Source organism: Somniosus microcephalus, chromosome 1 (genome assembly GCF_052327205.1).
Source record: "Somniosus microcephalus isolate GS21.2 chromosome 1, FLI_Smic_1.0, whole genome shotgun sequence".
NCBI classification, from domain to species: domain Eukaryota; kingdom Metazoa; phylum Chordata; class Chondrichthyes; order Squaliformes; family Somniosidae; genus Somniosus; species Somniosus microcephalus.
The window spans coordinates 452,597,876-452,613,412 of NC_140987.1; positions in this window are offsets into that span (position 1 = coordinate 452,597,876).

A 15,537-nucleotide genomic window follows, 5' to 3' on the forward strand; every position below is an offset into this window, starting at 1 on the left:
ACCCCTCCCGCCAGGGAAGAAACGCGGGAAGCCGCCATTAGGCGGGGAAGAAGACAGAAGCGGGAAACCGCCATTGAAGTGGGCGGGGAGAGAAGATAAGCGCGGGAAACCGCCATTTCCGCGGGAACCGCCATCTTGAAAAAAAAAGAAAATTTATAGAAATAATTCGTGGTGTTTATCAGGAAGAGAGGAAGATGCCTAAGCGTGGTAACATCAACGATTTTAATTCCGAGGTGGAAGACTGGGCCACGTATGTGGAACGCATTGAGATCTATTGTGAGGCCAATAAAATAGAAGAAGATGACAAAGCTATAACCTTGCTAAACTCGATGGGCGCGAAGACATACGGGCTCTTGAAGCATCTACTATCACCAGCTAAACCGGCGGATCAGACTTTTGATGATATTGTGGCTGTTCTGAAGGATCACTTGAACCCCACACCGTTGATGTTGGCGGAACAATTCAAATTCTATGCAAGAACGCAACGGAAAGACGAAAGCAACGCAGAATACTTGGTCGAACTGCGTAGACTAGCGAAATACTGCCAGTTTGGAGGGAATCTGACAGAGGCATTGCGAGACAAGTTCATGTGCGGATTGGCAAAGGAAGGAACGCAAAAGCGACTACTCGAAGAGAACGACCTTACACTTGACAGGGCTGTCCTTATTGCAGCATCGCACGAAGCCGCAGCGAAGGGAACTGCGGAAATGCAGCTAAAGACAGCGGCACTCAGTGTGGATCAAATTACTTCGACAACAACAAAATGTTATCGTTGTGGGAAGACAACACACGACCAGAACCAATGCTGGTTTAAGAACCAGGAATGTAGGAAATGTGGCAAACTGGGTCACATAGCTAAGGTATGCCGGTCAGGGAAGAAGACCAACAACCAAAGGACCAACAACCAAAGGAAGCCATCACAGGAAAAGTACAACAAGGTACACAAGGTGGCTGAGAAGAGTTCAGACAAACGGAATTCGGACTCAGACCCAAACGGCCAGGAGCTGGGTAGTCTGAGAATTCACAATGTGAGTAAGGAAGCTGACCTACAAACTATCTGGGTCATGCTAAAAATAGCTGGAGTCCAAGTGAAAATGGAGTTGGACACTGGATCAGCTCTATCAGTCATAAATCGAAGGGATTACCACCAGCTATTCTCACATATACCCTTAAGAGATACCAAGTTCGTATTGCAGACATACACGGGGCATAAAGTATACCCCATGGGAAAGATAAGAGTCAAGGTGAGAGATAGGGGTAAAGAACACCCAAGAATGAACTTATACGTACTACCTGAGGGAGGACCACCACTTCTAGGACGGGAGTGGATCAAGAAAATAGACATGGAATGGCACTATCTAAAAGCCATAACGAGTGAGGACTCGGTGCAGACAATCAGCTCAGATTCTGAATCGGATGACGATAAGACCAACCCAAATGTGAAAGACAAGGCTAAAATGGACTTGCCGACTAAGGTTGGAAAAACGAAGGCATGCAGAAAGGCTTATGCTCCAGAGAAGAACAAAGTTTTAGAACAGATCTCCACCGAACAACGACAACATAGTTTGACAGAGAATTCTGAGTCTGTTCAGTTTAAGGACATATCCATGACGGAAGAACACCGAGCTCGGACTCAACTTTATTTCAAATTACGACAACAATTAGAACAATTGAGTTACCGTCTCGTACAAGAGATGAAAACAATGAAAAAGTTCTATGACACCGAATGGGAGAATCTGGAAAGACAACAGAAGCAGCTAGTTCAAGCAGAGAGCGACCATAGAGCCATCGTGACCAATCACCAATCACATCTCCCTTATGATGTTCAGGAGTTAGAATATTAATATTTGCAGAAAGAAGCAAATGAAGAGGAATCTTCAGGAAGCCAGGATTTTATTCCAGTTCTTCTCTACGACTCCTTACAAGCAGAGTTTGAGAAGTTGAAGGAACAGTATGAACAGGCCCAGGCTACAATCCTGGAGGGGGTTAACTCGGCAACCTCCGAAAAGCTAGTTTCAGTGGAAGCTTATGAGCAACTAAAGGTTGAACATGAGCAAGAAGTCCAAAGGCTGCAGGAAATTCTTGATGAGCTCAAGGCCAAGACAGACTCATCGGTAGAAGTTCCATCCATAGATGAGAAATTAGAGGTGAAAGACATGGCAGAACATGAAAGTCAAGATGTCCAAGAACTCATAAAAATATTGAAGGAAACCCAAGACAAATATGAGGCGGCAATGACCGAGGTTCAACAACTTGAAGAACAGATTCAACTGGGAATTCTTTCAGTGAAAGAAAAGGCAACTGTAAGAAACACAGAGACTGTAAGAATGGCCCCTGAACATGAGCTAGAGAGCATCAAGGCGCAACTTCTCCGAGTGCTTAAAGCCAAAGTACAAGAGGAAAAAAAGGTGAAAGCATTGGAGGAAAAGGTGGATGAAATGGAGAAGACTCTGATCCACAGGGTCCCCGTGGAAGAGTTAATGGTCAGCCAACTCCTTCATATGCTGAGAGACAAGACTCTGCAATGGGAACCATTTGAACACGAGCTTCAATCTTCAAAGGGAAGGGGTTCGGAGCTCTCAAATTTTTGGGGAATAGTTGAGGTTGCAACACAGATTTTACGGGGCTGCCGAAAGTACGCTGAATCACGTCAATGTGAACTACAGAATGTTGAAACAGCTGCTCCAGTAGAAGGATTGAATAGCCCGATCAATCAATCCCCGATGGAAGGGGAAGTATTGGAATCATAAATGAGGTCATTAGTGAAGGATTGGCAGGAAACCCAGGAAGAGCGGGATGAATATGAGCGCATGAAGAAGTCTCTTCAGGAAAGATGTCTAGGGAGGGAACAACAGTCGGCTAACGTCCAGTTGGGTAAGGAAGAAGTAGCAGGCCCTCTCGCTAGACTAGCTCAGGACAACACCGAATATTACCATGACCTGTTGAGTGACACGGAATATTACGATGACTTGGTCTGCCCAGCTTGTGATGAAAACTCCCAAAGTGCAGAAATCAGGATGAAGCACTTAAAGTCTAAGGAACATAGGGAGATGGTGGCACTACAGCTGGCAGCGGATAAGGGAGCCCCGAGAGTCTCCAAGAAGCAGAAAAGAAAAAGACAAAGCAGAAGACGATAACCATCTAAATCATTATCACTTCTATCAGATCATGCACGTGGGCCCTACGAAGGGGGCCAAATCAGTTGGAAAGTAGGAAAAATTACCAAGGCAGTCCAGCTGTTTGTAAAAGTCAGCACTGCTGGTTCAGCAGGACGGAAGTTCAAGCTGTTAAGCCAAGGGAAAGACTATTGGATGAGTCACGCTAGAAATGTGAACCGGCTACACCACAGAGATGTTGTTCGGACCGAGTCAAGACCAGAGACTGAATCTGTGAACTGTTCCCGCAGAGACTGAATCTGTGAACTGTTTCCCGCAGAGACTATATCTGTGAATTGTTTTACATGAAGTTGATTATATGTTATGTTTAATGGGGAATAAGTATGTTGTAAGCTAAAAAGGGAGGATTGTAGTGTATGTACCCGTCTACCTTTAAGAGAACTATTGTATGTAACCGTTCACCTTTAAGAGAACTATTTTAGGTGTGGCACTACTTTGTTTGGCTTCTGTATACGGTAATACCGACGGTGACCACACCAGTATATAAGTGTTGTGTCAGGATTTATTGGGCAGATTCGCCCTGACCTTCGAATAGTAAAGTCCTGTTTTAAGTTACTCTTGTAGTCTGTGTATTAATTAACTAAACAACCCACAGACTTTACAATAACTACATTTGAAAGCACAGACTCAACACGTCCCGTATCATCCAGCCACCAATGGATTGGCTGAGAGGTTCGTACAAACCTTTAAGAAGGCGCTAAAGGCCATATGCGACGAGGAAATTCCACTGCAGCATAAGCTGGACAATTTCTTATTAGCCTTCCGAAACGCGACACATGCAGTTACCAACCAGACCCCGGCCATGATGTTCTTTAACTGAAGGTTGAGATCTCGTCTGGACTTGCTCAGACCAAATGTGCGAAGAAATGTTGAGGACAAACAATTCCAGCACATCAATGAGAAGCCGACAAGGAGCTTCAATGTAGGGCAACCAGTCTTGGCCCGTGACTATCGAACAGAGAAGTGGCAACCCGGAACGATATGTACAAGGCAGGGGCCATTCATGTACACAGTGGATGTCAGGGAGAACATTGTGAGATGCCACGTCGATCAGATCTTAGCGTCACAGGAACGCGTCAACCCCATGTCTTGAGTACCTGGGGATGAACCCGACATACCGGTAGCATCTACTTCAGACCCAGTAGCAGTGGAACCCGATGAACTACCTGATGAAAAGGGGTCAGAATCGCCTCTGCACCAAGAACAAGAACCTCTGGAAAGGCGCTATCCCGAAAGGGTCAGGAAGCCGCCCCAAAGACTGAATCTCTAAATGGACTTTTGTTATTTAATGTACATGTAAAAATGTAATTGTTATTTGAATATTAAGGGGGTTATTATTAATCTAAAAGGGGAGGAATTGTAGTGTATGTGCCTTTAAGTCAGAACTACTTTTTACAGCTCCTGTATACTGTAGTACTGGCAGTGACCACACCGGTATATAAGCTTTGCGCATGCCTCTATACCCCAGTCTAGAGATTACCCTCCTCCAGTAAAGACCTGTTATTTGTTAATGTACAGCATCCGTGTGATTATTTATCCACTGAACCACGGATCTAACACTTACCTCTGCACTCATGCACCCATCACTCACCTGAACATCGGACATCTCGACCCCTCCAAGCCCTTCATCCCGACGGTCCACCTCCTCTAACTTGGCTTGGTTCGGAGCCGTCGGGAATCCCACACTTCAGCATTAAAAATAGGGATTAGGCTAAAAACTGCCTGTTAACTACCTGTTAGGGTAAATGTAGAGAAGATGTTTCCACTTGTGGGAGAATCCAAAACCAGGGGCCATAGATATAAGATAGTCACTAATAAATCCAATGGGGAATTCAGGAGAAACTTCTTTACCCAGAGAGTGGTGAGAATGTGGAACTCGCGACCACAGGGAGTGGTTGAGGTGAATAGCATAGATACATTTAAGGGGAAGCTAGATAAACACATGAGGGAGAAAGCAATAGAAGGATATGCTGATAGGGTGAGATGAAGAGGGGTGGGAGGAGGCTCATGTGGAGCATAAGCACCGGCCGAATGGCCTGTTTCTGTGCTATACAATCTATGTATAGAGCTGCAAGCAATTTCTTCACTTTTTTTTTCCACTGTCTTACCCCTAGTGCTTAGATTCGTAACAGATGATTTTGTGCTTTTGTGTCAATCAGTTCACTATTTTTGTCTGCGAGGATACTTCCTTGAGAACTGCTCGGACCTCTGATGCTCCCCTGGGTTGGCGGGTGTGTGGGAAATCTGCCGGGGTCCTCACTCCTGATCGCTCTCCAGTGACTCCCGCTGGACACTGGGGATGCTGGGGGAGGATCGGGTCAGGTTTGGTTGTGCTGCCACTTGTAGTTCAACAGTCCCCCCACAGCCCCCCCCGCCAACAATTTCAGGCAGAAATTAAACACACTTTTTGTATGGTTTTGAAGTTTAAATGTGGGCAATTTCCCTGCAGAGTGTATAATTAACATTAGACGAAACCTATATAATTTGCGAAGACATAGATTGCTGTACTTTTCCCATATTGCTAAAATGAAAGAAAAGAAATCCCGAACTGTCACCAAACTATTAAATAAATGTTCAGGTCAACAGTTCAATTATTTCACAATATTCTTTGAAACTCAGTAGAAATTGTTGGGTATAGAACAAGGCAAAGGTACACCTGAACATTCTGCGGATGAGCAGAAACATAACTTTAAACTGTTTTTTATTAGAACCACATAGCCTTCGTGAAGCAATAACTGCGACAAATTGCTTCTCCCAGAGTACAAAGCCGAGACATTTATTAACAACTCAGCACAATCTTTGTTTGCAAGCCACAGGATTCCTGGTAATCTGTGCCTCCGAGGAACCAGTTCCAAGAAGGCGTTGCCGCTATTACTGCTGCCATTCATTTCCGCGAGGGGTTCTCCCGCTCGCCCACCCGAACTACGACCTGAAGTTGGTGGAAACGCTGGTGGAACGGCTCAAACCCACAACCTTCAGCCTCAGAGACGAGACAGAGTGCTGGCTAACAGAGCCACTTTCCACTCGACAATCTTCCCTGAGCGGTGATAAGTCACAGCCCAATTGTACATACTACTAAAACCACAGGAGCAAAATTTTGTTACGTTAAATATTTACTGCGTGTTGACTAAGCTGTATTTTATTTAATAGCCTTGTACAGATGCCATGGTGCTGCCTAATTAATTGTGCCTGTAAAAACTGTCCTCTTCGTTGATGTAGAATACTTCCAGATGTGTTTGTGATTCCATTCCAGCACTAACACTAAAAGCAAGTATCCCAACTCCAAGGTCAATACTTGAAATTATGGAAGCTATATGTAATCTACAAATTTCTGCACTGTAACAAAAGGAAATTGTTTCAATAAACATTAACCAATATGCCAATATGCCAGTGCGTCCAAATCGATGAGAAGTAAAATATAGTCACAATTGAAAGTGTGAGAGTAAATTGGAGCCGTGCGTCCAAGTTGATATTGTCGCGCTTGACTCTGTGAAGCTAATGAACTGAACCAAGCTCTGTGAGATACAAGATACAGTTTGCATTTTCAGGCTTACGGTGGCATTTCACGACCTTTTCATGGCAATAACAACAAAAAGTTGCTTTTTATAGCACCATTGGCATAAGAATTAGGATCAGGAGGAGACGTTAAACCGAGGCCCCATCTGCTAAATGGTGAAAGATTGGGGAATGCAGATGCTCAAAGGGACCTGGTTGTCCTTGTACATGAGCCACTGGAAGTGAATGTGCAGGAGCAGCAAGCCATTAGGAAGGCGAATGGTATGCTGGCCTTCATTACAAGAGGATTTGAGTGCAGGAGTAAAGAAGTCTTACTCCAATTATATAGGGCCCTGGTGAGACCACACCTGGAGTATTGTGTACAATTTTGTTCTCCTCACCTAAGGAAGGATATACTTGCCATAGAGGGAGTGCAACAAAGGTTCAAGAGATTGATTCCTGGGATGGTGGGACTGTCATATGAGAATTGAGTAAACTAGGCCTGTATTCTCTTGAATTCAGAAGAATGAGAGGGGATCTCATTGAAGCATACACAATTATTACAGGGCTTGATAGAATAGATGCTGGGAGAATGTTTCCCTTGGCTGCGGAATCTAGAAACAGGGGCCACAGCCTCAGGATAAAGGGTAGGCCATTCAGGACTGAGATGAGAAGAAATTTCTTCACCCAGAGGGTGGTGAATCTTTGGAATTCTCTACCCCAGAGGGCTGTGGAGGCTCCGCCATTGGGTATATTCAAAACAGAAGTCGATAGATTTCTGATTAGTAATGTCATCAAGGGATATGGCGATAGGGCCGGTGAATGGAGTTGAGGCAGAAGATCAGCCATGATCTCACTGAATGGTGGAGCAGGCTCGAAGGGCCGTATGGCCGACTCCTGCTCCTATTTCTTATGCTCTTATGCTCTCTCGGGTGGTTGTAAAAGATCCCATGGCACTATTTCGAAGAAGAACAGGGAAGTTCACCCCAGTGTCCTGGCCAACATTTATCCCTGAATCAACATCTAAAAAAAACCAGATTATCTGTCAATTATCACATTGCTGTTTGTGGGGGCTTGCTGTGCACAAATTGGCTGCCCCATTCCTACATTATAACAGTGACTACGCTGCAAAAGTACTTAATTGGCTGTAAATCACTTTGGGACGTGGACATGAAAGGCGCTATAGAAATGCAATGCAACTCGCTATATTTAAACCACAAAGTCAAATACAGATGTCAAAAAAACTTAAATGCTAAAACAGGTTTATAAATGTTCAATTAATATTGAAAAATTAATGAATTTTGGGTTAACAAAATCTCTTTGCTGTCGAAATCCTGATTCTGTTCCTGTCCGCCCGCCTCTTCATTTTGAGCTTGCATTGCATCCACCGCCTCTTCAAAGTCATCTGTGTCAGCTTCAGATGGAGCATCGTGGTTACCAAGGTGACACAGATGAGAGAAATCTTCCTTCGACAACACATCTGGTGCTGTCACAGACTCCATTAATCATTGTATCACGGTATAATACAGCACAGGAGGCCATTCGGCCCATCGTGCATATACCGGCTCTTTGGTAGAGCTATCCAATGAATACCATTCCCCTGCTCTTTTCTCAAAGCCCTGCAATTTCTTTCCCTTCAGGTATGTGCCGCAACTGCAGCATGTTGGGCATTTGTGGAGAGCATTGTGATCCCGGACAACCACATTTGCAGTAAGTGCCTGCATCTCGAGGAACTAAAGCTCAGAGATTTTGAGCTGGAGTCTGAGGTGCAGACATTGCGGGGCATCAGGGATGGGGAGAGTTACCTGGACACTTTGATCCAGGAGGCACTCACACCCTTTAGGTTAGGTAGTGGTACAGGTCTGGTTAGTGGTCAGGGACAGGAGGGTGTGACTGCAACTCAGGCAGGTAAGAGGACCCCAGGTGCAGTGCTGGAGGAGCCTCAGCCTTTGCCCTTGTTCAACAGGTATGAGGTTCTTGCTGCCTGTGTGGATAAGGGAAAAGCCTATAGGATGAATGAACAAGCTGACCATGGCACCATGGTGCAGGAGGCCATTCAAGTGGGGGGAATGAAAGGGAAGGTAGTTGTGATAGGGTACAGTATAGTCAGGGGGATAGATACTGTTCTCTGCAGCCGCGACCGAGAGTTCCGAAGGTTGTGTTGCCTGCCTGGTGCCAGGGTTAAAGACATGTCCTCATGACTGGAGGAGAACTTGGAGTGGGAGGGGGAGGATCCAGTTATCGGGGTCCACGTAGGAACCAACGACATAGGTAGAACTAGGAATGAAGTTCTGCTGAGGGAGTTTGAGGAGCTAGGATCCAAATTAAAAAACAGAACCTCAAAGGTAATAATATCTGGATTGTTACCTGAGCCATGCGCAAATTGGCATATGAACAAACAGATTAGAGGTTTAAATGCATGGCTCAAAGAGTGGTGTGGGAGAAAGCCAGCATTTCTTGCCCATCCCCAATTGCCATTGAGAATGTGGTGGTAAGTCGTCTTTTTGAACCGTTGCAGTCCGTGTGGTAAAGGTACGCCCACAGTGCTGTTAGGGAGGGAGTTCCAGGATTTTGACCCAGTGACGATGAAGGATCGGCAATATACTTCTAAGTCAGGATGGTGTGTGACTTGGAGGGAAAGTTGGAGGTGGCGGTGTTCCCATGTGCCTGCTGCCCTTGTCCTTCTCGGTGGAAGAGGTCACGGGTTTGGGAGGTGCTGCCGAAGAAGCCTTGGCGAGTTGCTGCAGTGCATCTTGTAGATGGTACACACTGCAGCCACGGTACGCCAGTGGTGGAGGGACTGAATCTTTAAGGTGGTGGATGGGGTACCAATCAAGTGGGCTGCTTTGTCCTGGATGGTGTCAAGCTGCTTGAGTGTTGTTGGAGCTGCACTCATCCAGGCAAGTGGAGAGTATTCCATCACACTCCTGACTTGTGCCTTGTAGATGGTGGAAAGGCTTTGGGGAATCAGGAGGTGAGACACTTGTGCAGAATACCCAGCCTCTGACCTGCTCTTGTTGCCACAGTATTTATGTGGCTGGTCCAGTTACGTTTCTGGTCAATGGTGACCCCCAGGATGTTGAAGGTGGGGGATTGGGTGATGGTAATGCCGTTGATTGTCAAGGGGCAGTGGCTAGACTCTCGCTTGTTGGAGATAGTCACTGCCTGGCACTTGTGTGGCGCGAATGTTACCTGCCACTTATCAGCCCAATCCTGAATGTCGTCTAGGTCTTGTTGCATGCGGGCATGGACTGCTTTATTATCTGAGGAGTTGTGAATTGCACTGAACACTGTGCAGTCATAAGTGAACATCCTCATTTCTGACCTTATGTTGTAGGGAAGATCATTGATGAAGCAGCTGAAGATGGTTGGGCCTAGGATACTGCCCTGAGGAACTCCTGCAGCGATGTCCTGGGGCTGTGATGATTGACCTTCAACCACCACAACCATCTTCCTTTGTGCTAGGTATGACTCCAGCCAGTGGAGCGTTTTCCCCCTGATTCCCATTGACTTCAATTTTACTAGGGCTCCTTGATGTCAGACTCGGTCAAATGCTGCCTTGATGTCAAGGGCAGTCACTCTCACCTCACTTCTGGAACTCAGCTCCTTTGTCCATGTTTGGACCAAGGCTGTAATGAGGTTGGGAGCCAAGTGGTCTTGGCGGAACCCAAACTGGGCATCAGTGAGCAGGTTATTGGTGAGTAAGTGCTGCTTGATAGCACTGTCGATGACACCTTCCATCACTTTGCTGATGATTGAGAGTAGACTGATGGAACTTACGTTTTTATGTATCCAATTCCTTTTTGAAATTTACTCTTGAATCTGCTGCCACTGCCCTTTCAGGCGGTACATTCCAATTTGCAACAGCTCCCTGCGTAACACAATGTTTCTTTATGTTGCCTCCTGGTTCTTTTGCCAGTCTGTGTCCTCTGGTTACCGATCCGTAATACTCAAACTTTCCTAAGCGTTTTCCAAAACCCGGTTTTCTTGAAGCAATGCTGGTTTGTTTGTTTGTTGATTGACAGAGTCCCAGGTGTATTTCAACAGATGAAGTGAAGTGCATCCAAGAGAGAGAGAGTTTCTCTTTACACACTGGGATGCAGTCAGCTCCGCGTCACTCTCCATCTCCTCAAGGACCTTTTCCCTCCTTGCCTTAGCATGATGCTGCTTCATATTGTAGACGATGCCCTGATCCACAGGCGGGATCAGACAGGTGGTGCTGGCCAAGAGGACTGTGAGACGGATGTTCCTCTGCCCAGAGGTGTCCAGAATCAGGACAACTGTACGATCCCCTCAAGCTCTTTTTTTATTATTCGATCGCAGGATGTGAACATCGCTGGCAAGGCCAGCATTTATTGCCCATCCCTTATTGCCCTTCAGAAGGTGGTGGTGAGCCGCCTGTCTTGAACCCGCTGCAGTCCGTGTTTCTTTGCAGTGGTTTGGTATAACTGAGTGGCTTGCTAAGCCATGTCAGGGGGCAGTTAAGTGTCAACCACATTGCTGTGGTCTGGATTCATATGTAGGCCCAAACTGGGTAAGGACGGCAGATTTCCTTCCCTAAAGCACATTAGTGAACCAGATGGGTTTTTAATGACAATTCAGTAGATTTATGGTCACCATTACTGATGCTAGCTTTTTAATTCTTGATTTATTTAATTAGCTGAATTTAAATTCCCCAGCTGCCGTAGGATTTGAACTCACGTCTCTGGACCATTAGCTCAGACCTCTGGATTACTAGTCCAGTAACGTAACCATTATGCTACCGTGCCCCCGTAATCCTGCATGTGCAGCCATTCTGAAAAAATTGCCTCTGGTAATCTGGCCAGTCTTCACACGGTAGACCACAGGCAGTGGTTGAACTCTTCTAACACAGCGTGACTTTCTGCAGCTATCCAATGACCAGTAGATCACATTTCTCAGTGCCATCCATAGTTCAGCAGGCCATAACAGCAAGGGGGGAATTTTTCCAGCCCTGGGGAGGCGGGTATGGAGGCGCGCCTGCCGGGAAAATGGCAGAAACTGGGTGTGGGTACAGACCCCGCTCCCAACCCCCTCCGTGCCATCTTCCCGGGAGGTGGGTCCCCCGACTTGCGCAGGGACCCGTCTCCTCGAGGCGTGAAGGGGATTGGAGCCAATTAACTGCCTCAGGCTTTTCCCCATTTTACGCCTGCAAGTACGGGCATCCCGACGGCTGCGAACCTCGCCAGGGTCAGCAAGGCGAGCAGTGGGTCTGCGGGGGTGAGAGGGGTCGAAGTGTCAGCTGTAAAGGTGAGTGATGGGTGCAAGTGTGGGCAGGTAAGTATGAGAGGTGAATGTAAAGTGTTGGAAAAAGTTTCCTTACCTTTGCTTCTTTCTGCAGGCTTCAACCCTTGGGGATCCAAAGGTGCCCCATCTCAATGGCAGAGATGACAGAATGGCTGCTGCTTTCTCAGATGCAGCAGCCATCTGCTTTCTGCTGAGGAGAGAGCTCTTGGTGAGCCTTCTGTGCAAGGGCTCACCTTAGAACAGCGATTGTCAGTGTTTGACAGCTTCTCAAAGCTGTCAAATGCTGACAAATCATCTGTCAAAAACTTTTCAACAGAGGATGCGTCATACGCTGACGTCATCTGTCACCGGCTTTCCCTTAATTGGCCGGTAGGGCGGGCTTAACAAGGTCAATCAAGGGAAAATAGCATGGGTTGGTCAGACATCGCTGGGGGCGGGACTGAAACCCGAAAACCAGCAGTCCCGCCCCCAACGTGGCTCCATTGACAAAATCCAGCCCCAATTCTTCCCTTAGCTTTTTCTTGGCCAAGCAGTGGTCCACCTCTGAAGGCAAGTGTGCCATATCCAACTTGTAAACGGAACGCTTAACACGCTCTTTCAAATTGACATTAGTGCAAATGGATAATTGTTGGCACTTTTGGGCCAATTTAAGCGACCAACCAATTTAAACGTGGACACTTGGGAACTGTATTTAAAAAAATAAATATTAAAGAAAGAACTTGCATTTCTGTATTGCCTTTCATGACCTCAGGATGACACAAAGTGCTTCACAACCAATTGAACACTTTTGACATGTCACTGTTGTAATGTTGTAAACACAGCAGCCAATCTGCACTGAGCAAGCTTCAACAAAGAGCAATGTGAGAATGACCACATAATATTTGTTTAGGCGTTGGTTGAAGGATAAATATTAACGCCAGGACACTGGGGAGAACTCCCCTGCTCTTCTTCAAAATAGTGCCATGGGATCTTTTACGTTCATTATTGAGAGTAGATGGGACCTCGGTTTAACGTCTCATCCGAAAGACGGCACCTCCAAAATTGCAGGAGGTTCACTGCAGAACTTCTTAATCATTCTTAAAGGGAAAATGGAGACGGGAACATCCTTGCAGGTTTCAGGACTGATATTATAGGAGCAAAAAACCCAGAAAATGCTGGTGACACTCAACGGGTCAGGCAGCATCGGTGGAGAGAGAAACAGAGTTAACGGTTCAGGTCGATGAGTCTTTCATCAGAACTGCAGATTTTCAACATCTGTAATACTTTGCTTTTGGTCTGATGCTATAGGGGTCCTGTTTCAATTCAGGGTCTGTGTTTTTATGAAAGTAATTGGGGGATAGGAACATAGGAACAGGAGCTGGCCGTTCAGACCCTCGAACCAGTTCCGCCATTCAATGAGATCACGGCTGATCTGTATCTCAACTCCATCTACCCGCCTTGGTTCCATAACTCTTAATACGTCTTGCCTAACAAAATTCTGTCAATCTCAGTTTGAAATTTTCTATTAAACCCCAGCCTCAACAACTTTTGGGGAGAGAGTTCCAGATTTCTACTACCCTTTGTGTGAAGAAGTGCTTCCTGACAGCACCCCTGAACGGCCTGGCTCTGATTTTAAGGTCTGCCCCCTTGTTCTGGACTCCCCCCACCGGAGGAAATAGTTTCTCTCTATCTACCCTTTAAACTCCTTTAATCATCACCTTGATCAGATCACCCTTTAATCTTCTGTACTCAAGTGAATACAGGCCAAGTCTACACAACCTGCCCTCATAATTGAATGCCTTTAGCCCCGGAATCATTCTGGTGAATTTGTGTTGCATCCCCACCAAGGCCAATATATCCTTCCTGAGGTACGGTGCCCAGAATGTGTCTAGGCTGTGAGCCCCTTCCTGGCTGCATGCAGTTTGTGTCATGGACTTTCGCTACGGAGATGAGACAGTCTAAAATAATTGTTTCCCTTTGATTAAACCATGGAGGGCAACAACTGTGATCCACGCAGTTTGATTTATCTACAACCAAATAGAATTGGCATGATGTTGAAAGATTACAGTTGACTCCATTGCAATGATTCCTGTACTGGTGGTGCCCTGCCTAAATATCAGACTGTTTCACTGCCAATACATATGGTAGGAGATGGGTTGGCTTGTAATGGGCATCAGCAACCCATGGCCTTACTCGAAGAAGAGCAGCGAACCCCTCCCACTGTCCCCATCAACACTGCTTCCTCAACCAGCACTGCCAACGGCTGATTAACTGGTCATTCATCACATTGCTACTTGTGTCCCCTCAGTGGCTGCTGCCCTCGCCAACATGGCAGTCACCGCGTTTCCAAACGGTTCATTGTATGTGAAGAGCTCTGGGATGTTTCTGAGAAGCTTTCTTTTTTTTAATGGAAGAGCGTTCCCAGGGCACAAGGCGTGAATAGAATCTGACTCGCTCCTGGACTAAAGAAAGACTTGCATTTATATAGCACCTTTCACGACCACCGGACATCTGAAAGCGCTTTACAGGCAATGAAGTACTTTTGGAGTGTAGTCACTGTTTTAATGGAGGTAAACGCAGCAGCCAATTTGCTCACAGCAAGATCCCACAAACAGCAATGTGATAATGACCAGATAATCTGTTTCAGTGATGTTGATTGAGGGATAAATATTGGCCGGGACACTGAGGATAGCTCCCCTGCTCTTCTTCAAAACAGTGCCATGGGATCTTTTACATCCACCTGAAAGCAGATGGGGCTTCGGTTTAATATCTCATCTGAAAGATGGCACCTCCGACAGTGCAGCACTCCCTCAGTACTGCATTGGGAGAGTCAGTCCTAGCTTTATGTGGTTAAGTCCCCTTGGAGTGGGACTTGAACCCACAACTTTCATAGACTCAAAGGCGGTCACTGAGCCACAGCTGACACAAATGTATAACATAAATAAAGTTATGTGAGCATCTGGATCCCTTTCAGTTAATAAATGGGCTCGAAATGTTTGGGCTTCTCCACTAGAATTTTCTAAGATACAGCCGTTTTCTCCACACGTTTGTTCTGCAAGCTCAAAGCGTAAGTGCTTCGGCACTTTGCTCAGGAATGAGAACGATCACAGCTGTACTTTAACTTGGTGGCAGTTTGAAGTCTAAAGTACGATTACCTTAAAATCGCAATCAGGTCCCCTCTCCAATCACGGATTTTGGAAGGCAGGGTTAATCAGGAAGGAACGATGCTGGGTTAGGAGCTGTTGTAATTGGAGTGGGAAGTGACATCCAATTACGTTCTCAAAACTTCAAGAAGCCCCACAATTTTTTAATCAAGTGACAGGAGTAGAAGCTGCACACAATTTGTGAAACTTGGATTGTAGTTTAATCTTCATTTCTGATTTCAGAACTCAGACTTTGATTATGCATGAGGGTAAGTACTTAGGGGTCTAGCACCTGAGATAATAAAATTGTCTTTCAAATCAGACAAGCTGCACTGCCGCTTAATCAGGCTGTGCAATGTGAAAAGCTATGCTCAGCGTCTTGCCTTTTATTCCGAGCAGGATTAACATTCTCCACCATCACTTCGATACTTAAGTGGTTATTTATTCTCTCAGCAGAGAAAATTGATTGAAGAGAAACA